This window comes from Rissa tridactyla, chromosome 12 (assembly GCF_028500815.1).
Source record: "Rissa tridactyla isolate bRisTri1 chromosome 12, bRisTri1.patW.cur.20221130, whole genome shotgun sequence".
Classification (NCBI taxonomy): Eukaryota; Metazoa; Chordata; class Aves; order Charadriiformes; family Laridae; genus Rissa; species Rissa tridactyla.
Window position 1 is genome coordinate 4,132,602 of NC_071477.1, and position 25,154 is coordinate 4,157,755.

The 25,154-nt window shown below is 49.2% G+C and overlaps 1 long non-coding RNA gene across 1 annotated transcript; it reads right to left on the reverse strand.

The window, feature by feature from the left end:
• Window positions 1–7,060: 7,060 nt before the first annotated feature.
• Window positions 7,061–7,640, reverse strand: LOC128916411 (uncharacterized). The gene is made up of 3 exons (XR_008468957.1): window positions 7,489–7,640; window positions 7,329–7,388; window positions 7,061–7,135 (listed from the first exon to the last, which is right to left on the reverse strand). It is a non-coding gene; the product is annotated as an uncharacterized LOC128916411 (long non-coding RNA).
• Window positions 7,641–25,154: the final 17,514 nt, after the last annotated feature.

Sequence of the window (25,154 nt, forward strand, 5' to 3'; positions counted from 1 at the left end):
AAAATCTGATATATTTGCACACCTACCAGGTATGTGTATGCACTCTCAAAAAAAAAATTATGCAGATATGCTTTCAAGAAAAATGTAAAATTATTTTAAAAAAAATTACTTTTGTCAAAAAATATTCTGGAAGTGCAAATACAATACACACCACATAGCCCTGGGGCCACATCTCTCTGCGCATTTTCTCTGTTTCACTGGTTTTTTGAAGTTAAATAAGATAAAGGCTTACCAGAACAACAACAACAAAATGTCTTCTCATGACACTGAGTATTTGCGTGTTGGATGCCAGTAGGAGCTGGCGCACAGCTTCAAGCTCATACAGACCAAGGCTTGTCCTTTAAATATTTCATTACCACCCCAGCTGATACATCTATAGGTTGCATCCCCATTCCTCCAGCTGGGAGATGGAGGATCTCAAACCAGATGAAGAGCGCAAGACACTTCCACCACCCACTGAGCCACTAATTCTGCCTCAGAAGACTTTTCCAAGCGCATCAAGCAAGCTCGGAGCACGGGGCGGCCTCTGCAGCGGCTGCCTGGGACCCACGTAAAGCCAGCCAGGCTTTGTAAACCTTGATTAAAACCCAAGAAGGGATTTAGTTACATTTTAACATTATTCCTTTAATCGTGCGCACATTTGCGTGTTGTCATTAAACTAACATCACAGTTTCCAGGGGATGCACATGGTGCAGACATCCAGAGGTGTGTGTTTCTTATCAGCCAAGAAAAAAATGGGCAAATTAAAATGTCCTTGTGCTGGATGCTGGAATCTCCCTGGCAGAGTCAAGGAGGTAAAATTGAAATAAATAGGGTTAAACACCAGAGAATTTCCCTCTTGTTTTGGCTGTTTTCTCCCCCCGCGTGAAGTCAGCCATCCCGCCAGCAGCACCTCTGCAACCGGCAATTGCAGAAGCCTCGTGCCGTGGCCCAGCTGAAGCGTAAAAGTTGATAACGCAGCAGGCTGGGAAGGCTCCCGTTTTTCCCTGAAAACCTGTCTTTTGCTGGCAGCACTGCTGCCCGCGAGCCACGCAGCGCTTTCAGCCGGTTCCCATGGAAAGGAGGTGTAACCCTGCGGTGGGTGGCAGCGACCCATTGCAGCGTTTTGGGGCGCTGGGGGACCAAGGACCCTCAGAACCCTGTAAGGTCCATGCTTCAATCAGGCAAACCACTGAGGACGGCATCGCTGCTGTGGTTCCTGCTGAAAGGAGGGAGGACTGGATGTTTCTGGCCTGTCTTACATTTGCAAAAGTTGACAAGTCCCATTTCTGCTTGCTTTTGAACCTTTTTGAATTTCCTTGGAGACCACCCTGAGTTTTGACCCTAGTTTTCACTGCTCATGTCCTCCTGCACCCAGAGGGCCCAGAAGCTGAACAGGAGCATTGTTTTTAATAAGATGCTGCAGATTCAGCTGAGCGATTCATCTCCACAGAAAGACCTGTCCGGCTTCTCCCAGTAATTCTTTTAAAGAGGGAGGTTAACACAATTCAGTGGAGCTGCCCTTCATCACTTTGAGAGAGACAGAAGCTTTGAACATCGCCAAGTGAAGTCATTCTGGCACAAACCCTCCTCCTCCTCCTCGATCTTCCCTGACCCCTTCATCCCCGAAGGGATGCCGCATCTCAGCGCTGTGTGATCTTCCCTCTTGAGGCTGATTAGCCGGAGCTGGAGTTCAGGGAGGCGAGAGCATCAGCATCCTCACAGCAACGTTTGATCGTCGGCGTCTGTGAGTGCTCCCAATTAGCCTCGAAACGCTGCCTCCGGTTCACAAATACCTTAAAAACGAAGTTTAACGAAAAGCCGCCCGCGTTGCCTTTCTTCAGCCCTCTCCGCTGTATCAAAGCCTTTGAGAGTAGCTAAGGACAACTTTCATTGCCGAGAATGGCCCGTTTGAGCATCGCCTCGTTAGTGCCATGGCTGTGCTGTGCACGGAGCCGGGGAGCACCCACCAGCCCACGCCACTGACCCCGCTTCCCGGGAATGCTCCCTGAGTATGGGCAAGCGTGTTAGGCTGTGAAGTTTACCTCCGAGGGAGCCACCAAAGGGCTTTTCAGAGCAGCAAGGTCACCCGGCTCATCGGCTTCCAGAGGAGTTGATTAGAGACAACTGGTTTCAGGACGCGTCGCTCCCCGCAGCATGTCCGTCCCCTCTGTCTTTTTTCTCCCTCCTTTTGCAGTAATGATCTGCAGCTCATCGGAGGGGGCTCAGCGGGGGAGGACAGCAGCAGCACATATTTTAATAAATAACATTTGTGAGCTGGCTTTCGGGGCTGCAGCTTGGCGAGGGATCTGATGAAGCACCGGGAGGGAAGATTAAGGCGAAAATAAGCGCCCAGGGAAATGGCTTGGACTGAGCCCTGGTCACGCAGGAGGTGATGGTGGTCCCTCACTGGGGTGGGTCTGAGGAACCCATCCTCTCCTCCCCTCCTGGCTGCGATGTCGCTGGGGAAACGAGAAGCAGAATCTGCAGGGAAGGTGTGTGAAAGCCCCAAGGGCTGATGTCAAAGCAAGGCCCTGCAGAATAAGGCTATTTGCGCCTCTTCAATCATCTCTTTGAGAAGTCATCATTAAAAGCATCTCCTGGGGTGTTTCCCTGAGCAGCGATACCAACCCAAGGTCTTGCCCGCAGCGGGAAGGTGACGCGTTTCTGGCAAGCAGCTGTATTTTAAGGGGTGTTTCTGCATCTGGGGCAGTTCTGCTCAGTTGGAGCATATTTTCGAGGACTGGCTGCATGCCTGGCTCTCAGTGATCCCTGCAGACCCGCTCCAGCTGCTGCTCAAGTCAAGGTCCATACAAACGAGAAATCATCGCTGGCATGTTTGCATAATAGAGCGTTAGGAAAAGCATTTGCACTGGGAAAACAGAAGGAATATCTTTAGTTATTGGCTGCAGCAATTTAGCATGACTGTTAAACACATCCGATGAAAATAGTGCCAAAAATGTTGGCCAGCGTATCTCCCACCAAAATCAAAATGCTTCATAGCATTAACCCTACTTTAATGATTTTGTTTTTCAGCTAGAAAAATGGCAGAGGGGGGAGGAAAATTCTGAAAATAACACATTTCCTTTTTTTTTTTTCTTTCAAAACAGCTCCTTGTTTTTCAATACATTTATTTCGCATTATTATTTTTCATGTAGCCGTGAAGAAATTAAATACTTGAAAACAGAACAAAACATATAAATTAAACCAAATGTTTTGATTAACGCAAAACAACTGACAGTTCCGTTCCTGAATAATTTAAAAATTTAACTTAGAAAACCAATTTCTTGTCTGAGAAGCCTCTTTGAAAGGGAATGTTTGGTATTCTGCAGCACTTCTGTTAGGCCGACTGGTGTCAGCATCTTATTCTTTTAGTGTTAAAAACGCTTTTAATCCACCCAAACTCCAGCTCTGAACTACTTAGGAAAAGACATGTCTTTCTAGCCCTTCTCTATAGCCTCTCACACAGCAAAATCCCTGGTTGTACCTGGAATTTCTTAACTAGGACATTAATACTGTATTTAAATTATAGTGATTGTGTCCATAATATGTCTGATCTTTGAAGGAAAGGTGTAACTACAGTGGGCCATATTTTGCCCGCCATCCCCCACTCCTATGTCATAAAAATGTACAGGATTTCTCCATGGAAATAATCCGGTTTTGAAAGGACGGTCGCTGGGAGCAAAGAGAACAAACATTGTCCCACAGGCTGCAGGGGGCAGCCACAGGCGTGTAGAGAGACGTCGTGTTGGGTGACACCAAAGTCCATCTGCAGCTGGAGCCCCCACTTTTTTCGAAGTTACGCTCCCTGCCCCAGAACCAATCTTTATCCCTAACCCACTGCAAGGTGGGACAAAGCTGACTCACTGACCCATACCTGGAAGCAAAGGGAACCTTCAAGCTTTTGAGCATGTCCATCAAAAAGGCCTGGAGATCATTACATGCACCCTGCAGTGAGGTTTGCACCGAGACTGGATGGAAAGGAACTTGTAAAGTGCTAGCAGATGTGCAAAAGCCTAGTCAAGCTGGGCAAACTTCCCGCTCGATTAATGCAGGCAGAGGTTTGGCAGGGAAAGGTTTGTGTTGTTTAGCGTGTGGTTCGCTTGGGTTGGCTCCTTGGGGGGAAAACAGCTGAACAGCAGCAGATCGGACTCGTCTTTTTTGGAAGGGCTGCTGAGGTACACCGATGAGCGCGGTAGAAAGAGACACCAAAGTCCATAACGCATCAGAGACATTCTGTCTTAAACTTCTGCCTCAGGGCTTTCTGCACATTTTGTATCTTCTCCGTGATCACTGTGTCACTGAGGTGATCTCCAAACTTCTGTTTCAACAGCACCCTAATGATTTTGATGCAACGTTCATCCATCATGGGCTTCGCCTCTCGGAAAGTATTGCCCCTCCGCCCCGTGATGGAGTGGCTCTGGATGTAGTCAGATGTGAAGAGCTTGTAGAGCAATGTCTTGCAGGCAGTGCTGATTTTCTGGTCAAACCGGATGGTCTCTTTGAGCTGTTCTTTGGTGTAGCCGTTGAAGAGCTCCACCACCTCGCAGGGCTGTCGGTGGAGCTCCTCCTGGAAGGACAGGGATTCCAGCCTCTGCACCTTCTTCTTCAGAGAGAGGACATCCTGTTGGAGGTCCAACACCATCCTCTCCAGCTGCTCTATCTTCTCTGCCCTGAAAAATTAAACGCAGAGTACAACATGTGTAGAGGCAAGAAGACACCTTGGCCTCACCATTATTGCTAAAGGACGTAGCACCTCCACCCAAGCAGTGATCACAGGCCTCCTGCGAGCAGGGACAGGACAACTTCTCTGCTAGAGTGTCATCCCATCCAGCTACGTCTGGGTGAGGAGCAAGGCAGGAGAGAGGAATGACGTAGTTTGGACTTTTCAGTAGCCCAGAAATGTTCAGAGATTAACCCTCAAACCCCCCTTGTCATGCACGCATGGGGTCTTTGAGGTTCAATTTTCTTTTCCGTTTTAAAGAAAGTCTTGTGAATCCCAGGAGGCATGTGTTTGTGGTATGAAACAACAGACATGGAGAAACTGACAATGCAAGTACTCTAACACGATTTTTTGGCACCTATTTCTTTGCAGTAAAACTGTCCCTAGCAGCTGCTTCGTCACTGGACACTTGTCATCAAAGTAACAGTCAATAAAGCAAGCAACACACAACCATGTTCAGACATGACAGACGTCATTTTGATTGTTATAGGCAAGACCTTTATGGTTTCTGCAGTGTTTTAGAGCCTTCTTGCATGTCTAACTCCAAGCCCTACAATCAGAAAGAAACACCTGGCTCTGGTTATATAGACATTCAGCAGCTCTTCATTCTAAAATTGCACCATTTTTTCACCCAGCTGAGGTCTCACTGCTCTTTCTTGTGCTGAGGAGGAAAATACAGTTAAGAACAAGTGCCGCCTTCTGCTAATTACCTTTCCATTTCACCAGGACCAAAATTTTTCTGAACTCTCTCAAATTCGTCCGTCTCTTGCAAAGCATCAAGCTTTCGCTCTTCACAGCTGCAAGAAACAAGCAAGCTAAAAAGGCCTGCCACAAGAAACTTCATGTTCATCTTCACATTCATATACATTCCTGATGAGAATTATCTTTAATTCAAAGGTTGGAATTCAAAGTCAATTCCGTTTTCATTTACAGCAGGAATAAAGTGGATTGAGAGGAAATACCAATGGTTCTTCATGTGGACAACCTCCTGTGCACCCCCCTTTCCACGCAGAGCAAGCCCTGACACACAGATATGGGAAACCTCCCATTTGACCCACCAAGGGATCAGGGGTCCAGAGCACAAGGGACTTAATTCCTCTTCAGTATGTACCCACGCAAAGTCCCATTAGCTTTTGCACTTTGGGTTTAAGTCTACATTAACATCTATTGGAAGTGAGCACCACCAGGGCATGGAAATGGAGCGGACACACCCCACGCTATGAAACGAATGTATATGGTGTGAAACATTCCGCATCCGCATTGTTCTCCCAAGTGTTACCTGTTCAGACAGATGCGTTGCTGGCATTGGGACAAGATGCCATCTGACTTCCTCTTCATCGCCAGGGCAACATAATCTACAGGCAGGGATGGGAGACAAGCTGAACAAACCAGCTGTCGAAAAGGTCCTGAATGCCTTTGTCTCCAGAACAGATTATCTCAGCACCTCTGCTAGATTGCATGGCAACACGTTACTCGCTTTGCACAAACAGGATGATCCAGGCGTGCTTTCCAGGATTGAACGGTAGGGATTTTGCTATTAGAAAAGGTGGTATCTCGGGGGATCCTTCTGTTCCCATCACAAAAAGACACAGTGGGCAAGGCAAGCGGAGCCAATGTGTCTCTGGACGCTGCCGTTAATCATCAGGTAGATGCCACACTAGTGTATTTTCATAAGTGCATTTAATGTACGTAGTAGTGGCTGGAAAAGCAGGGGAATAGGCAAATATGAGAAGGTTTGGCTGAGACACAAGGCTTTGGGGTATTTCAGTTATTCAGGCAGGCTGGATTGGGTTTTGGCTTGTGAGGAAAGAACTGCTAGCCCAGGAAAAAGAGTTGGTGCCTGGTAGAGCAGACACCACATGCTATCACTCAGGCTCCTCCCTTTAGACAGCCCTCCTGGAGATCTCCCAGGTGGAAAGGAACAGAAAATTTCATCTCTAACCTTTGTAGCCCTGAGAGAAAGCGCACACAGCCCTGGAGCAAAGCAGAGGTCTCCTGACAGCTTCGAAGGTCCCCATCCCAACCTGCCATTCAGGATGAGGCAGGAGAAAGCTAAAAGCCAATGTCCAAATTTACAGCCACTCTTACCTCTAGTTGCTGGACCAGCCCTGTCCTCTTCACCCTGGGAAGTCCCCGGCATGGCCATGGTGACAAACGTGGATGGGGGTGTGAAGGCGCTGGCTGGATGGGGGGGCCCCGTCAGCGAGCGCGGGCTTCCAGCCGTGTTGCCCAGGGCACGTCTCTCCTTGATGATGGAGGAGTTGCCAGCGTCACGGGGCAGGCTGGCCTCGGCCGCCCTCAGCAGCGGCTTGGCAGGGTAAGTCCTGTCACCGTAGTATTTCCTGGATGCGTTCCCCAGGGCCCATTTTGGGAAGGTTTTCCTGGATTTTTTTGGCTGGGGTGGCATCATGTTGTGGACGGCCGGTTCTTCTTCTGGAAGCAAGGTGGATACTCAAGATGTGCAACGGGGTACCAGTGTTGTGTATCTCCCACCTCCCGCTCAGGGCTTTGTACCCTGATTGTAGGGCTGTGAAATTTATGCCAGGACTACAATGCTCTCAGCATCCTCCCACCCCAAAATCCCAACGGAGGTAGAAAGGTGCAATCTTCAAAAGACCTTACTCACTTAACTTCTCCAGGAGCTGTCTGTCTTCCAGTAGCTTCTTCTCTAAAATATCTTTATGCTCTGTAGGAAGAGAGGACTTTTCAGCACCAGACCCGTTCTCTAAAGGTCACTCCTGAGCAGCCCCAAGTTACAAAGCCCAAGACAGAGGGGTGTCACTCACCGCTTATGCCTTCCACCATGCCCCAGTAGAGCCCGCTGAAGCCGGGACAGCGGGCCAGCACCTGCTCGCCCACCACGTAGAGGTGGAAAGGCTTGCGGGGCTCCTTGATGTTCTCGATGTTGATCACCCGGCTGCCGTCGGGCCAGCTGATGAGGACGTAGAGCTTGGCCGACATCGGGGCTGCCCACCTGGTGCAGGGGGAGCAGGAGGGGAGCGTCACAGCATGGCTTTGTGCTCTCCCATGGCTGGGAGGATTAGCAAATGATGCTCTACCTGAGGCAGTGCAGCCTGCAGATATAAAATACTTGTCCCTGCATCTTTCCTGCCAGTTAATTCTCCTTTCCTACTCCTACCCTTCTGTGCTTGTCTCATCCTAAACCCCTTCCCTCGGAGGTTGCCCTGGGACCGACCTGGGCACAGGTCCATGTACCTTTGGTGTACTCTGGCTTAATTTGAAGAGGAACTGCAGTTCCAGCCGTGACACGTGTCACCTGGGGTCGGGCAGGACCAGCTCTCTCGCAGGATGCGTGGAGCAGACACCGGATAAGCCACGGAGCAGAGACAGGCTGGTTCCTCTGCCCGCGTGATCCAGCACAGCTCAATTGACTTCAGTGGGTCTACAACAATTTGCTTCAGCGCAGGATCGTATCTGTACGATATCAAGACAGTACAGAGAAGAGAATCGAAGAGACCCAGGTGTATTCCAGGAAATGATCATTCCTTTGCCTGTACAGTTATTTTCTCCAGTAAATGACAAAGTGCTTTGATAAGGAAGGCAGCAAATCACCTCTGTTTCACACGTGGGGAAACTGAGGCACAGTGAACTGCACAACTAAGGCAGCCAAGCATCAAAGCTGCAAGGAGCTCCTCTCCTGGGTTCTGGGTATGCCCACTGGCATACCCTGTTTCTGCCCTGAGAGCTGCAGGCTCAAATCGCTGGAGAAATGGGAGGGCTCAGCAATCAGACCCCAGCCAGGCTAGTGGTGGCTTTCGACACCTCCTGAGCCACAGGGGCAGCTGAGAAGCCAAGGGCTGCTGGGCTCAGGGAGGGTTTCTTGCCTGGTTTCAACCAACACATGGATGGGGACAAAACCAGGCAGAGACCACCTTCCAGAGCTCCTAAGGGCCCTGGCAGAGCATCCCCCCAGACCATCCTGCAGCAGGATTATGGCAGAAGGGTTTTGGGAACTGGGGCTGAGCCCTTGTGCTGGGCAACGCGTGGAGAACGACCACGGTGCCCAGATCCCATGGGACAGAGCTGGGGCCAGGAGAGGAGAGGCAGAACAGGGACAAGCTGCCAGGAAAGGCAGCTACAATCCAGTTTACCGCAGTCTCTTGTTTAGCCTCCACACCCCCATTAAAGTCAAGCCTGGTTTTGGTTCCTCTCTCTTGGGAGGTTCAGTTCACCCTGGAGAACTTTCTCCTTTCTCCTTCCCCCACTCCACCACCATCAGCTACAGCAAAGCTCCCTGCAGAACCATAACTTTCCCCAGACCCGCTGGCACGGACCCACACCTGCCTCGCTCCAATCCTTTTCTCTCGGCCGAGACACACTCTGGGGTTTATTTTTAATAAGGAAGCACCACATACAAATTAACTGTGTGGCAACTGCCTGGCTCCCCACGTCCCCGTCCCTGCACCCAGCCCTCCCTGAGCCCGGGGAAGGTGACAGAGCAAGGAACCGGGGTAAATGCAGAGCTGAGACCTCTCCCTCCCCGAAACGCAGCACCGTTTCAAAGCGCTCCCTATTCCAAACGGCCCCAAAAAGCTCTCTAGAGGGTTTTTGCTTTCTTTAACGTTTAAAGGAAAAACGCTGATGTTCAGAGCTGCTGCTGCTCCCTCCTGCCCCACTTACCAGTGGCTCATTTACCTTAATGAACGCAACAAAACTACACAGATGCACAAACACAGAGAGAGAGAGAGAGAAAGAGAGAGAAAGATATCGCAACCCTGATAGCAATAGAGCTCGGTCCTTGCCTGGTTAGCACTGCTCCAGGTGTCGAGTCTCGCAAAATGTCTCCTGTTTCTCCAGGTCCCAGCTGCCTGCTCCAGCAGAGGAGGCGACCGGCCACTTCTTTGCCTTGGGCTTGTCCCTTCACCACAGTTCCTTCTCAGGTCTCCTTTGTCTGGCTTAGAGAGCTCCCACCTGCCGTCCCCACTGCAAAGGAAGGGAAAAAAAAAAAAAAAGACCTTTTGCTTTCTTTTTCCTGGTTGTTTTGTCTCAGCATTATTATTCCTGTTATTTTTCCATATACCTATATTACGTTTTTTCCCCCCTTAGCTGGTTTCAGGTCTGTTTCTTACAGGGAGGGAGAGCAGAAGAGAAGAGAAAAAGCCTTGGGTTTTTTGGAGCATGAATAAACCTTGCATTTCCATGAGTTATTCATGAATAATTCATGAAAATGCATGATTAATTCAGGTTCATGAATTATTCAGGAATAATTCTCGAACATTCCTGGTTAATTCATGCTCACACAGTGAGTGAGTCAGGCTCTAGGGCTTGGTGAATTCCTTTCTCCCCGAGACAGGAGAAGAGAGGCTCGGAGCCGGCTGCATTGTGCGCTTCCCATTTGCTGCGTCTTAGAAGAAAACACATTTTGGGCCCTTTTTTGAAAGAAGGACTTGAAGAAGAGAATTGAAACGCCTGCAGCCTTCTGGCCATGGAGGAATAACTCAGCACCGAAAGAAAGACAGACAGAAAGAGATTGCACTCGCTCTCGGAGGGAAGCCCGGCAGCAAGTTTTACTCCCTTTCAAAGCATCTTTCAAACTGAACGTGCGTTTCTTTCTCCCCCCACCTCCAGATCTCTCCCTGGTTAAGATACATCTCAGCTGCTTCCTTTTTTAACCTGCTGTGTAACAAAAAGGGCCGTACGCACCGGCCTCCGCTTGAGGAATCAAAGGGACTTCCCATGCCAGGTGCCCATCTGTGCCCGCATGTGCACAGCGGCCACGCACGGCTCCTTGACACAGCGTCCCACGCAAGCACCAGTGGTGGCAACCGGCTCAGCAGGTCACTGCTGACCCCGGGGCAGACATCAAGCTGGCCACGCACAGCTCTGCTTTCCCTGGGTGTTTCTCCAAAAAACGTCACTGCTGCAACACCCGGGGTTTGCTAACGCAGGGCTTTTTATTGCTGGCAGATGCAGGATCACCACACGCACGGTCAGGCAGGGGCTCTTGGGTACCCCCACGCTGGGGTGGTCTCAGGGGTGGCGGTGGGCAGTCAGGGACACGGGCATCGCTTGCGGCTAGGGACGGAGCCACGAGGCCAGCCAATTTGTTTTGCTGGGATGCTCGTGAGCAAAACAAGGTTTTGCAGTAGGGCCTCTGCCGTGGGGATGCTGAGCTCTGCAGGACATTGAGACCTGTGCTTCGAAAGACCCCATGCCTCTGGAGAGACATCACCACACTCTTCCCAGCTCAGTGTCCAGCCTTGCAGGTCACACACCCCATTTCAGTTGTTAGTCCCCAGCTCCTCAGAGAAACACGGCAGTGGCACTAATCTGGCCCTGGGGAAAGGTCTTCTGGTTGATCTGGCAGCTAAGAGAAGCTATAGTTAGTGCTGGAAACCATCATCAGCGCTTTGATCCTGACCAGGGCCACCATCACCACCACGCTGCTGCCTCCCAACAGGAGAAGTCTGGGTAGGTCCTCAGCTCAAGGTGGTCTCTGGTCCTGCAGTCAGCACCCACCTTGGCACATCAGGACGTGGCCATTAGCAATTGGGTATTTCAATCGACAGGAGAGAGCCACCACAGCAACCCCAAATCCCACAGGTCAGCAGTGGTTCAATTTGCACAGATTTTTAATTCCTTGAGCTTCCAGCTCTCAGAAAACAAATTTTAAAATCCTCCCAGGCCACATCTTCAGCTAAAATGGAAGACACCAGCTTTGTCAGAGTCCACAGTGAAGAAAAGGTCCCACGTGTCATCCAGCCTTCTGTGGTCCGGGCTGGACACCAGCAGGCAAAGGTGCAGGGGGTTGGGGCCATCTGCAGACAAGCTGCCTGCCCCCCCAGACACCCTCCCCCAGGCACTGCATGAGAGGGACACACAGCAAGGGAGCGGATCCAAGCAGCACCTTCTGCTTTATCTCAGCCAAAAGCAGCTCCGGAGGTTGTTGGAAGAGAGAGAGACTTCAGATGTTGAGTGAGATATTCGAGAAGAACGTCGATTAGATTCACAGGGTAAGAAAATCTCTGTACCCTCGATTCACAATATCTGCAGCTCACAGAACGCGTCTGTCAGCCCAGGCAAAGCCAGATGTTAAATAGGGATCTAGCTGAGATAAAGTCTCACCGCAGATACGAGTATAAAAGAAGCGGTGTCTGAATTCTCTGTGGTTTTGAATAACGTTGCTGAAGAAGGAGAACTGCATAGGAAGAAGAAATGGAAAAGCAATGATGAGAGGAAAAATAATAGAGATACATGACAATGGAGATGAGATTGGATTCCGGTTTTATGCAGGAGCTGGTCCAAATAAAATCTGCTTGCAAAGCGGGCTTGCTTAAGCCAGCTTTGTTTGCTTTCCTTTGAAGAACCAACAACACGCAAAGCGTAACAGATGAGTAGTGCTGGGGGCAGGAGCGCAAACCACAGGAGAGGAAAGACGGCAGTGACCACGAGAGGAAGACAAATTGTGGTCTCATCAAACAACAGAAAAGTCAAGTGTCCATGTATAAATATACAGTGTTTGTGTTGAATTATTCCGGGAAAATGCCAGCCTCAAGTGAATCCCAAGTGTTTGACTTCATGAAAATTAGCAAGTCCTGATGAGATCTCCCTCCCCGGGTTTGAATGCGAAATCCCTCGCCAGATGCCTCGGTGCAGGCTGTTCGTGGAGTCACTGCTTTCAGGAACTTCTCTTTCTGCGTTTCCTGATTCTTTGAAAACAAATCCCATACCGTGCCCCCCAGTGCCAGCCCACATTTCACCCTCCGAGCTGCACTTGCTGAGATTTCAATTTCAGCTGCGACTGGAACAACAATACCTTCTTTGTAACCTTATCTAGAGACACGCTAGAGGAACCGTGTCCAGCATCTGTTCGAATGCTGCCCTGCTTTTATCAGGACAATCATAATTGGTGTTTGAAGGGATTTAGAGAGCAAACACAGGTGGTTTAAATCTCCCTTTGCATTTTACCTCTGCAATGTTACTCTTCCTTTAGCTGCTAAACGCAGCCCAGGCCTGCGCTTCACCATGTCAGAACGCGACCGTCGTTCAATAATTGAGGGAAGAGAGCTTTATTGCTCTTTAATTTTTATTGCCACGACGAAATGACGTGGGAACCATCAAGCGCTGTGGTTTGGCGGGAGCAGACCCAAGACCAGCCGCGCATCCCTCCCACGCTGCCGGGAGAGGGCTGGGAGCTGGGCAGGGCGAGGAGGGATCAGCATGGCCGGACTACGTGGCCAAGCCACAAGAAGGACACAGAGACCCAGGCACCGAGCGATGTCCCTTGTCACCAGTCCCATCAGGGGTGGCAGGTTGGGCTGATGGAGTCATTAGGATGGATCTGGGTCAGGGTTTTGCGGCCGGCCGTGACAAACGCTGTAGCATCAGTCACCGCCCGTACCAGAGAGCAACCACCTGGTGGCATTTTGCATTTTTAATGAAACAGGCACAAGTTCCATCTCTGCCTACGAGACAAGGAACAGTGAAGTACAGATCCAGGCTAATGAGGCTGGAATTAACTGCATTTTAACTTAAGGCTTGTCTCTTTCCTACCAAGCTAGAAATAAGCTAAATTACTCAGAAATGGGGAGCAAAGCAACAACCCCAGGTCAGCAGCCAACTAGACTGGTAGATGTAAGTCCTCCTTACCGCCCACTTTACTAAATGCTTCCCTAGACGGGAGCATTCCCGTATTATTCCTCCTGTGGCAGAGGCCATAAAAAGATGAGGAAATCAAAGACCAAATGCACAAGGAGAGTTTCCCAGGGCCGCGGCGGCTGCCTGTGCTCCCGCGCTCCACGGGCCCAGCAAGGCTTCGCATTTACCAAAATGCAAGCTATTATTCCTTCTCTTTTATTGCCTTGAATTCATCGAGAGATCTTTTGGGAGGCTAAGGTGCTTTATTTCTCTGCAGAAAAGCGTTTTCCCCTTTGTAATCCCATTTCAGAAAAAAAAAAAAAACACTTTCTTTTCACCTGTTCAGATTCCCACCGTTTTGCAAAGCCTTTTTCCTGAGCTGTCTGTATTTATTTGACCTTTGTGCTCTACAACATCGGTTTCCTTATCTGCTTGGATGGCCGGTTTCTTGGGTTTCTTTTATGAGCTTGTCAGCGAGATAGCGTAAGCACGGATAGCAAAGAAAGAGGGGGAAAAGGAAAAAATCACCAAAAAAAATCGAAGGAACTTGAGGGAGGCTTGAACCATAAAACACGATGAGAGTTTTTAAGTTTCCCCAGACCTTTTTCTGATGCTTTCAAGCATTTATTTTTAGCCTCCTTTTTAGTATTCACAGGGACATGAAGCAAGAACTAACCAAACTAAGGGTGCACCAGAAACCGGAGAATAGATCAATCTTGTGAAACTGAAAAGGAGGAAATTATTCTGCATTGAAATGAAAGCTGTAGATACCTGGATGATACAAACCGGCTCAACTTCAGTTATCTGAGCAGCTCCCGAGGGGGTGGCAGGACTGACCGCATTTTTTAAATTAGGCACGTGGCTGCTGAGTCACAAAACCAGGGCCAAAAACCAGAAAAAGTCTCAAAATTTCATATATTCATATATAATTTCACTGAAAACTATAGAGGCCTTCCTGATGTACAGGTCAGAGTCAATAAAAAGAACAAAACCCCGGGCGTGTTTCTTAGGTTCAGGTTTCCAGAGTGCAATGGTGAAGGAGCAGGAAGGAGAAAACATCCCAGCGCATCATCTCGCAAGGGGAGGAAATAACACAGCGAGAAAGGGCTGATGGGGGAAATTCATCTCACCACCTCTTGGCATCACAATCCCCGGGGACTCGTCACCCTTTTCTCCACCATTCCTGGATGGAAAGGCGCTGCAGGGACAGGAGGCCCGTGCTTGGGAGCACCAAGTCCGAGCGCTCAGCCTCCGTGAAGCCGGCACCGTGCTGGCAGCTGCTGCCTGCGCATCTTCTGAGTCATCGCCCCCCCCCCCCCACCGTTACCTTGGCGAATGTAGTCGCGGGTACCGTTAGAGGAGCTCCAACACCAAGAGAACATGCTGTTTCGTGTTCCTCCACCGGCACAATTCTGATTGCAGAATCTCAACCTGCCGCTAATTAATGAAATATAATCAGGAGAGCGTTAGCGGTTGCGGAAGGGACTCACCGGGTGGCACAAGCTGCGTGAGCACCCATGAGCGTGGGCAGGGGGCTGCCTCCAGCCCCCTACACAGCATCCCTGAGTAATTGACCACTTGCCTTCAAGCACTGCTTGGTTGGGGTTCCCCTCCTGCCCCCCGCCATTTCCTCCTCTTTCTGGCAGAAAACACAAAGAACAGTTCTTTGCATTGAGAGGGGATGGGGTCTGGGCTGATTTTTGATGAGAAACTCTGCCAGGTGGGACCGAGGTGCCATAGGGGACTTCCTCCCCCTCTCCACGGCGTCCCCAGGTGCAGCACCCTGCATCAGAGCTTCTGCAGCAGCACCCGCTCCTCTGCCAAAACACATGAAATCCTCCACTTTCGCTTTACATAACCACAGCCACTAATTATTCCCTTGCGGGGCCCTTGGTGCTGCTGAATAATTCACCAGATTCCCAATACCTGTCACAGCTTTGAAGGAAAGGGGACTGAGCCCTCGCAGGCACCGGTGCGTCCTGAAAACCACATTGGTGCCACCACACAGGCAGTAAGTGTGTGGCAGGATGGTCTCATCAAGGACGCCGTCCACAGGGATGCAAAGGGAACGGAGAACCCTATCAAAGAGCCTTGTAACGACATGCTGGAAAATCAGGCAGAGAAATTGTCCTTGACCGGCCATGTCCCTGGGCCCTGCTTCGTGGGGCTGGCATCAGCAAATGGGCTCCTGTGTGAATAGATCTGACAAAATCCGTAGCGATGTAAGGGACTCCCACCCCAGCCCTGCCTACTCAGTGACATTATTTTGGTACCCGACTACTTAAAAGGTGCAAGCATATTCTCTCTAATTTGCTAAATTGACAAATTGACTTCTCTCAGGAGACAACCTCGTCTCCACCTTCACCCTTTTCAGCCTTCTACACTCAGTTCATAACATAAAAAGGTTTTTCCTTAATTTCTTCTCCAGGAAAGAAGGAATTGATCTTTTATTTGCAGCAGTTTAAATTGACATGTTGAGTGCAAAAAATCCACTGCTCATCACATCAAAGGCTGAGGCACCAGTGCCAATTACTCCAGTTGTGGAGGTCTTCTCGGGGATGAGTGGATTAGTACAAAGGGAAGCACGGGTGGCAGAGATGAAGTGACAGGACTGAAATGGATGTGTCCTCCCACTAGAGGCGTGCATCAGCGCAAGGAGGCAGAGGTAGAAGCAGAAGCTGAGAAGACAGCGCCACTTTAAGTTAGGATAGCCACTGTGCAGGGCCAGACAAAACATGACACATTTCTCACCTTGTTGATGGATACAACTCAATCCACTTGTCCATCTGTGGAAGTGTGGTGTGGAGTCTAATCCTCCCTCACCTGGTAAATGACACAGCTGACCTGAGCTCCACCTGGAAGCCTCTGCATTGACTTCATGGAGTTGTATAAGATGTGACTCGTGTGTTTGCAACGAGCACAGCATCAACATAGCCACCCTAGCACCACCATAGCCTCCGGTAGCCAGTGGCAGGGGAAGGCTTGACTCTTCATCCTTGCTACTCCAGGTATTTGTTCTAGTAAAGCGCACTCTGCTCTGTAGACCAAAGCAGTAGAGATGTAGGTTTTTCTGTGCCCCAACAAATCAGGAGCCGATTCATCCCAAGGCTCTACCGCTCATGACCATCAGCTCTGCGCAGAGCAGGCAGCAAACCGGTCACTATTTGCATTGCCCATGGTTTTTGGGGTGGGAATTATGAACCACCATCAAGCTTCGAGTATTTTCTAGTGCTAATTGCATCACGTAGTCCCATCCAGATTTGGGGTTTGGGCCAATCCAACACTAGGGTTTGGGAGTGTCCGTCGGTGTTTAGTTTAATGGGGTCTCATCAGCCTGGGGTGGGGGCTCGTGGCCTCCCTCCAACCTACGGCACATTAAAAAACGTACTGAGGTCACTATGGAAAATCCTGTGCTAAGCCTTCATTTTTAAACTCCCTGCATTTATAATTCTGAAATTTATAATTCTGATTGTGAAAGGTTATTTAGGAAGACCAGCTTGATCAAAAGCAGGACATTTTTGTGGAGTTTTGTAAAAACGGGGTTTTTTTGAAGGTTCAGGATGGAGAGATTTTCACTGAACACATTGCCGTTCTCACCGTTTTTTCAGCATCCTGTTTTGAAGTTTCCACTTTTATCTTCTGCCAACTTTTACCTGCCCAGAGTAACTCATTTTGCTGGCAGCTGTCGTCTCCATGTACCATTGGCTGAGCACCAAGCTGCAAGAAGACTCAGGTGCTGGCTAAGGGAAAGCACACTTCTTGCTTTTTTGGGGACCAGGGAAGTTCTTGCTTGCTCAGTTGGGGAAGTGAGATCCTTTGCTTCTCAAACATACGCCATATGGCATCGCCGATGTATTTTTGACTCAAAGAAATCTGCTTTTTGTCTTGCTCTTAAATAAAGAGCGAGCGGCTCCTGTGAGCCACACCATGGCGCAGGAAATGCAAATAGGCTGTTACTCAAACACTGTTTCTGAAGGGATTGTGCTCTGCTTTTCAGATAAGATTAAGAGCTCAATTACAGTACAGAAAGGGCCTTTCATTAAAAATTCTTTCATTAAATCACACATAGAACATAATAAGGACAAATTATTAAGCTCTTCAGAGGCACATCTGCGCCAGACTGCTAGGTAGGGAGGCCCAGCACGGGGAGCATCAGCTGTTTCTCCTGTCCTTCTTACCAAAGGAGGTCCACATGCCTTGCCCAACCACATTTTTGAGGAAAACACGTAACCAGATACCTATGGAGCACCCAGTTCTTTGAATACATCTCTTCCAGAGGTGGAGAGGACCAGGACAAGCAGCCATCCACTTGTGTCTGTAATCAGCAGGATGAAGTCTCAAGTTAGTACTGCTGAGCACAGTTTAGATGGGTTCAGCTAACTCAAAAAAAGCCCAGAAGCTCAGGGTTCTCATCCTGGACAGGTAATAGGAGACCAGCTGTAGAATTTAAGGAGTTTTTAAGTCCAGCAGCTAAGAAATGAGTCGACTACCTAAAACCCGGTCACTGCACGTCGCACCAAACCCCAAGCCTGTTGCATTCTAGCAATCCTGCCATGCTTTTCCCCCCGTTTCAAGCAGGAAGGGTGGTTTTTTACCTGAAACGGAGATTCATTGAAATTCCCTTTGAAAAGAAATCCCAAAAGCTCATCATTTGTTATCGAAAACAGTCACCTGAAATGGAAAACCAGCATTTTTCTGCACGTTTCACAACTTGGGCAGCTGCCACCCCCATCAAGCATGAGGATTGCCGTTCCCACACCAGAAAACCCTTCAAAGACTGAAAAAACTTCTTTGGGAAACAGGGCCAGCATGCACGAACTTGAGAAATGATCCATGACGAACTAATATTTCCACCAAGGACAGGATGAGACGAGTAGGAGAGTGTGACTGGAGCCCTTCAAAAGCCATACCTCAGAGGGGATTAAATCCTGACATAACTCTGATTATTCCAGAAAAGGATCAAGCCGAGAGAGAGGGCTCAGAAAGCAAGAGTGCTCATAACAAAACGTTAGTGTGTACGCAGAGGGAGGAAGAGAAAATATGTCTGAATACATCCTAATGCTATTCTTTATATGTCCTAATGCTGTTTTTAGAGTGACCTGATGACTAACACACGGTGCGGCAAGTCACAGACACCTGCCTCAAAGCGTGGGCGGCAGAACTGAAGAGTCCATCGATAAGCGATAGAAATGATTAAAAGCATATAGGAGTGAGCATAGCGATTAGGACTCGGAGAAGAAAGAACCCAAAAAGGCTAGACTTCATATAATAATGTGTATAATGAGGGCAAAATAGATGCTGCTATTCATTACGTATCAAAAGCCTGACAGACTGTTCAAAGAAACCGAAAAGACAATACATTAACTGTCAGAGGAAAACCATATTGAAAGCAACCTAGAATTAGGACCACGACAGCAACTTCTCATCTTTCATCTAAAGATTTATCAATACACAGATAAAAGCTTAGATATTCATATAGGTAGCATGATACGCACATTGAGCTGGGGCAGAGAAGGATGCCGAGCCCGCGCCTTCCAGGCTCTTGCAATCAGGGACTGAGTAAGAGAGGGCCAAGGGAGAGCCTGTGCTCATCTCCGAGCTCTCCGTGCTCAGCTCTGCTCGGGCTCCTTTGCAAGGCAGGGCGAGATGAACACAGACACACTGGCACCAGCTGCAGTCTCCGAGCCCAGTTGGCTACCATGCGTCGCCTCAACTTTTGACCCTGCCCTGGTCAAAACAAGCTAAAATCTCCTGGTATACCTATTCTTTACCACCAATTGCTTTACTTGATAGCCATCAGATCACCCTTATCCATCCCATTCTTTGCCCGTGCTCATCTCCATCACCTGGGAGCTTTGATATCCACAGGAGAGCTTAGAGTGGCATGGAGGGATGGGACGACTCCCGGGCCGGAGGAAAAAACTGGCCCTTCCACATCCTGAGCCTCCTTTTTGCCAGTGCTATGTTGTGTCCCTGACAAGAAAATCAGCATCAGCCCCCCCTGCCCGGAGCGTCCTGCGCCCCCCCAGCCGCTCGCTGGCTGCCTGCCAGGCCGCACTGCTTAATTACCCCCGCACAGATGGCTAATGACTTTGTCCTCTCCTCGCTGATGAGCTGGAGAAGGATTGTACAAGTTCGCTTGTTAACAGCATGACCCTTCGGGCTGCCTCGTACAAAAGAAAAGAGGCTCGGAGCATTCCATGCAGTGCAAAAAATAAGAGTTGGCCGGTTTCCAAAGACACCAGCTTTTGGGAGCGACCAGGGCACGGTGGGGCTCTGTGGGTCACCGTTTGGGCTCTGCACCCACCTCCTGTTCATTAACACACCCCTTAGCATGTTCACATCACAAATCAGGCAGCGGAGGGCTGTCTGGCCCCAAGGGAAATGCTGAAAAAATAATGCCACTCTTCTCATTTTCATGTGCTGTGCTATCGGACATCTCCCTGCTCACCAGCTCCTGCAGAAACACTGGACTTTGTGATGGGACCCCAACGTGGCGGCATCCGGGCACACACCTGTGAAACACCGCCGCGGAAAAACTGCATCACCGCTCCTAGAAAATAAGGCAGTTTTTACCTGAACATCAAGCAGCGCTAAACTTCTCCAGAAAACCCTGGGTGCAGGATAACCAGGGACAGAAAAGGATGTCTCCATGGAGCAACGGGCTGGTTTAAATCCTCACTAGGTCGTTAACCGGTGGCTTCGTTAGGCTGCCTACAGACAAAACATAATTGCTCAGTGGTTACTGCACAGTGAATAGCCATTTCGGTTTATTAGTGTTCTCACAGCTACAAACCTACCAGTGAAACGGTTTTAAACATGCCTTGTAAAGTTTGTTCCTTCTTGAAGAAGGTGTCAGGTTGATAGACTGGTGTTTGAAATTAACCCCCTCATAAAAAGCGGTTTTAATGCCGTTCAGTAGCACTTGAAAGCGTTCTGCTCCGAGAACGCTTCTGCTCTGGCCCCCAAAATCCAGGTGGACCTTTCTCCGTTGGAGCTCGTAGAAATCTGTGGAAGTTATAACTTTGGCGTTCATTTTACAGGAGCGTTTACAGCCCCAGAGTCAAGACCAAGGCCATAAAATTGTGCTCGAGCCCTGAGCTTTCTCAAACCTCAGGAAAACTTGGATCTAAAGGTCTGTTTGGAGCCCAGGACTACTAAATCCTCTTTAGTAGAGGTCTGTTTTAAAGCTTAGCTTGCAAGGAAGACAGACCCTTAGCTTAATTCAGTTAAATGTTCCCCCTGAGCTGGCACAAATTATAATTGCTCTGCTAAAACTCATGGCTCGTCCATTCCTAATTAACTCTTCCTACTTGTGCAAGAGCTAGTTATCCTAGCCCTAAGCACTCTCCTTACTCCTACAACAGTTTGATGGCTCCCACTTAATTTATTACTATGCAGGCACATGTTGGATTAAAGTTTACCGGAATGAGAGCTTTATCCAGTTCCTGCCAGAGCTAATGGAGAAGGTATTTCGGTATATTCAATGCAGCTGTTATCTCAGAAAAAGGATCTTGCTTAAATTAGAATAAAAGTTCTGGCAGAGTCAGTATTCCTTTGTTTCACCCAACCATTCACTAAAAGCCCTCGCTCACTTAAGAGCTTTTTATATCATTTCTAGCATTCACTACGTAGTCAATTATTCAGAGAGCCGTGGACCTGCAGTGCAGTTAATGGTGGTCTCTGGCATAATTTTTTACAAGTTTTCTCTCCACGTTTTCTTTAACAATAGTTACCCAGGCGCCCTCCCCTTTTTTATCCCCTGTTTAACCCATTTACTATCATCTTTCATGGCACAGGACAGGACGTTTCCGCAACACCTCCCCATGCGCAAGCCTGTACTGGCCACTATTTTATGATTCACCCCTAGAAGCCAGCCCCCAGCCTTCACCCTCCCACCTCTTCATCTCCCCCTCCGTGGAGGAGAGTCAAGGTCAGCCAGATGCAAATGAGGTATTTGAAGCCGAAGCGTGAGGAGGCGATGATTGCTTGATGAGGGTAAGAGGGAGCAAAAGGTCTTGGCTGTGCCTCATTTATTAAATCACCATCAGTTGCGCAAGGAAAATTAAGGCCGGAGCAATGACGCTCCTCTGACCAGCTTCCCCATGTCATCGTTCCTGTCACTAAGACAAAGACAGGCAGGTTACACACGTCCCTTTACTCCGACTCCTGCTGTGATGAAAACATTGCAGCGGGAAAGAAAAATTAATCAGGGATTTTCATCACGTGAGCTCTGGCTTTCCAGCTTTCTTACAAAGGGGGAAGATTTGGCAGGCAAAGAATACGAGAAGGAGCTCTAAGTCTCCAAAATACCAGTAGAAATGTTTTTTCCTGTGCCTTGGCAATCTAAGCCAAGCGAGTCGGCTTTTCAGACCCTTTTGCACACCCCCATTTCCTTACGTGCATCTCGGGGGGAGGGTGTTCCCGCTGCCCCCAGCATCCCAACACAAATCCTCTCGGTGCCGCACAGACACAGCCCCGGGAAGCGGCTGCTTCCCCCGGGACCTGCAACGGGCACCTCTGCGCTGATCTCAGCCAGTTCCTCCCCAAAACGACGTGGCCAATTAATCCCCAAAAAGCTGGATAATAGCGTTCTTGTCCTCTCAAGAAGAGTCATCGCTTCACACGCTTGTAATCTCCCCACCGAGATGTTGCTCACTGAAGCTGTGCAAGGACACCGGCAGCATCAGGGAAAGCATTTCAGTGAGATACACGAGTTTAACCCAAGCCAGATACTCACCTCCCTGCGAAAGCTAAGGCAAATGGTAGAGAAAGAATTAATACTAACAAAACCCGCACCTAACAACCACAAGGCAAGTGAGAAGTTGAATTCAGAGAATGAAGGGAGTGCAGAAAAAACACTAATTACTACTGTAAGTAATAAAAGGTAAGAAAAAAACAACAGGAAAAGCCTCCAACCGGTAAATTAAGGTAAACAATTTAAAGAGAAAAGGGAAAACAATTAGCAGATAGTGAGCATGACACCCAGAGCCAAAACAAGCCCGGGGACATCAGGAAAGGGCTACGCGTGTGCTCCAAACAACAGAAGTGAAGTGAGCTCTTCTGAAAGGGGGACAAAAAGGCAGCCTGAAGAAAGAAAAAAAAAAAAATGCCTCTGCACTCTTCCTAACTACCTAATCCATTCCCTGCCCACTAGGGGTTTTCTTTACCCCACAGAGTTTCTTCTATCCTGCAATAACAATCCAGAAACACGAGGGTAAAGGCTCGGAGAAGCACGGCTTATTAAGAATATTCCTGCGTACAAGGGAAGATACAATCTCCTGCAGCAGCAGGGTCGCGGCTGGGTAGCGCAACATCTCGGAGAGGCGAAGAAAGAAGCAAAGAGGAAGGAAAAAAAAAAAGGTCTTGGAGAACACAAGAGTTTTCTCCTTCGGTTTTGCACGGACAATTTTAGACGCACGCTTTCCCCGGCTCGGCCCGCGGTGAGCCGGGACGGTGGTCACGGCGGGTCGGGGCCGTGCTGCGTGCCGGGGAGCTGATGATAGCTGCCTCATTTGCAAACGCTGAGGCTAACGATGCAAACGATCCCATGCAGCGCTCGCATCTTTAATTGCCGCTTTTCCTCTTCCCAGGGAAGCCGAGTTGCCCTAGTTACTACGAGCAATATTTTCCTTCCTCCTCCCCGCCAAATAACAAGCCCCCCTCCTGGCAAGTGCTCCCAGGGTTACCTAATGCTCATCACACCCGTGCTACGGGGAAGGGAACAGGTTCATTTATCACTAATTACGCTGATTAACTTCCCCAGCCGCTGAGTTCAAGAGCCCCGGAGTGCCTCGGGTTACAAGCGATCGCAGACGGAAAAAAACTCCGCTGGATTAAGCTACGGACGCACCAGTCCCCTTGGCCTGTCAAATACAGGCGGCTGCTCTTTCGCTGCCTTCTGAAAATTCCCCCATAAAACGCAGGTTTTCCTGCAAGGAATCCCTCGGCACCCAGGGTGCTGCTTCCGTCCACGTTACAACCCTCCGTGGGATATTTTAATCTCCCCTCGGCAAAGGCGACATCTCAGGAAAACAGAACGTTTGCCTTCTTTCTCCCAGACCTAAAACCATACCAAAAGCCTCAGAGATACATTTCCATTAAATGTTTCTATACATCTCTATTAAACAGCTACATTTTCCAAGGAAAGGCATATACCGCACCATCTTTTTTCTGTATCCAACTCTTCAAAATCAACACGAGCTCCTCAGAAAGGGCTGCCACCCCCTTTTCTTATTTTTTCCCCCCGTTTGGTGGAACATTTTCTCTCTGTTGTTGTTGTTTTGTAGCAGTGTATTTATGTATCTGGCTGAGGCTGCTTAAAATAGTACGATGAGATACCAGGGTGGCAGGGATGGAAAACTCCGCTCTTGCGCATCCAGTGTTTCTGTTGTTGGAAGCCTTAAATCCCACCTCTCTGGTGGGGTGAAAGAGATGCTGCTAATCCAATTTCTAAAGTATCAGGCATCAAGCTGACACTATTTTAAGACGGGGGAAAAAAGGCAATTTAATCAAACCTCTGCTATTTTCCCTTTTCTCTGTTCCACAATTTATGACAGAAGACAGAAGGAGGAGATTGTTTGGGGAACAATGTTTTCAAACCTCTAAAAATAATCTAAACCTGCTCTGCCACGTTCCGGGGCTGTTACAGCCACAGCTCCCGCCCCAGAAATGCATTAGCTGTGTTTTCTCAAGGAGTCGTGGGAACGGTGGTGGGACTCTTGCCCAAAGGTACCAACCTGGTACCTGCCGCTTCCCAGGATGCAGCAACCGCATTCCCACCTCCACTACAGCAGAGGAAAAATTGCCTCACCTTTCAGATTTCCACCCCAAACATCTCCCAGGGGCACATATTGAGTTAAAAAAAAAAAAAAAAAAAGAAAAACATCTTCAAACATCTACTGAAACGTTTGTCGTTCTGTGCCGTAGGCTCTCGCTCCATCACCACCATTCTCCTGTTTGCACGGAGCATTGCAAAAATCACGTTTCTCCCTTCGTGTTTCTTTGGCCGTGGCACACCGCTCCTATAGCGGCAGGGACAGGGGGTTACTGGAAGCCAGAGACAAGCTGGGGGTAAAGCAGAAAATAAATCACGAGCAGCGAATAATTATTTAATAGCTGGTTTCATTGACAACAATAAGAAGACGCAATGGGGCTCCGGATGCGATAACCAGGATGTTTGTTGTACCTCGCATAAATACCACTGAGGTTGGGAGCAAAACGGCCGCTGGTTTGAAAGAGCTGGGATTTGTCACAACAAGCGTATGGAAGAGAAACCAATTAATTCTGCCAAGATGTAAAGCCCCAGCCCCCGGCCCGGGAGCAGCTTCAAAGCAGCCCAGGGAGGCAGTGGTCCATCAATACCCAGGTCAGAGCCTTTCCCTCCCAATGATTTATTTTTAAAGCAGTTTTGGGCCATGAAAGCTGCGGTGGGAGCAGCTGGGGAGCGGTGTTGGGGGGTGCGAGGGGCCGGTGCTGGGCAGCTGTTTGCAGCAGCTGGATGCTGCAGGGTCTGGGGCACTGGGGAACGCACGGCCTCGTGTGCGGCTGTGCATAAATTCCTCCTGACCTTTGCAGCCTCCGGGACTGGGATTTGTCTCCGAGATGGTAGAAGGGGGTGGGGGTGTGTGTGTGCAGTGGCCATTCCACAGCAGATTTTGCCAAGCAGGAAAGGTAACACCATCATCCTGGGGTCTGGGTGCGTAGCCAAGAGCTTCACCCTCCCTAAGAGGAGCTGGAATCGCAGGAGGATGGTGAGAGCCCCTGAAAACTGGGCGTGAGCCCTACCGGGAATTTCTACAAGGAGAGACTGTGGCAATCCATGATGATTTTCCTTGTTCTCACGCGCTCATCC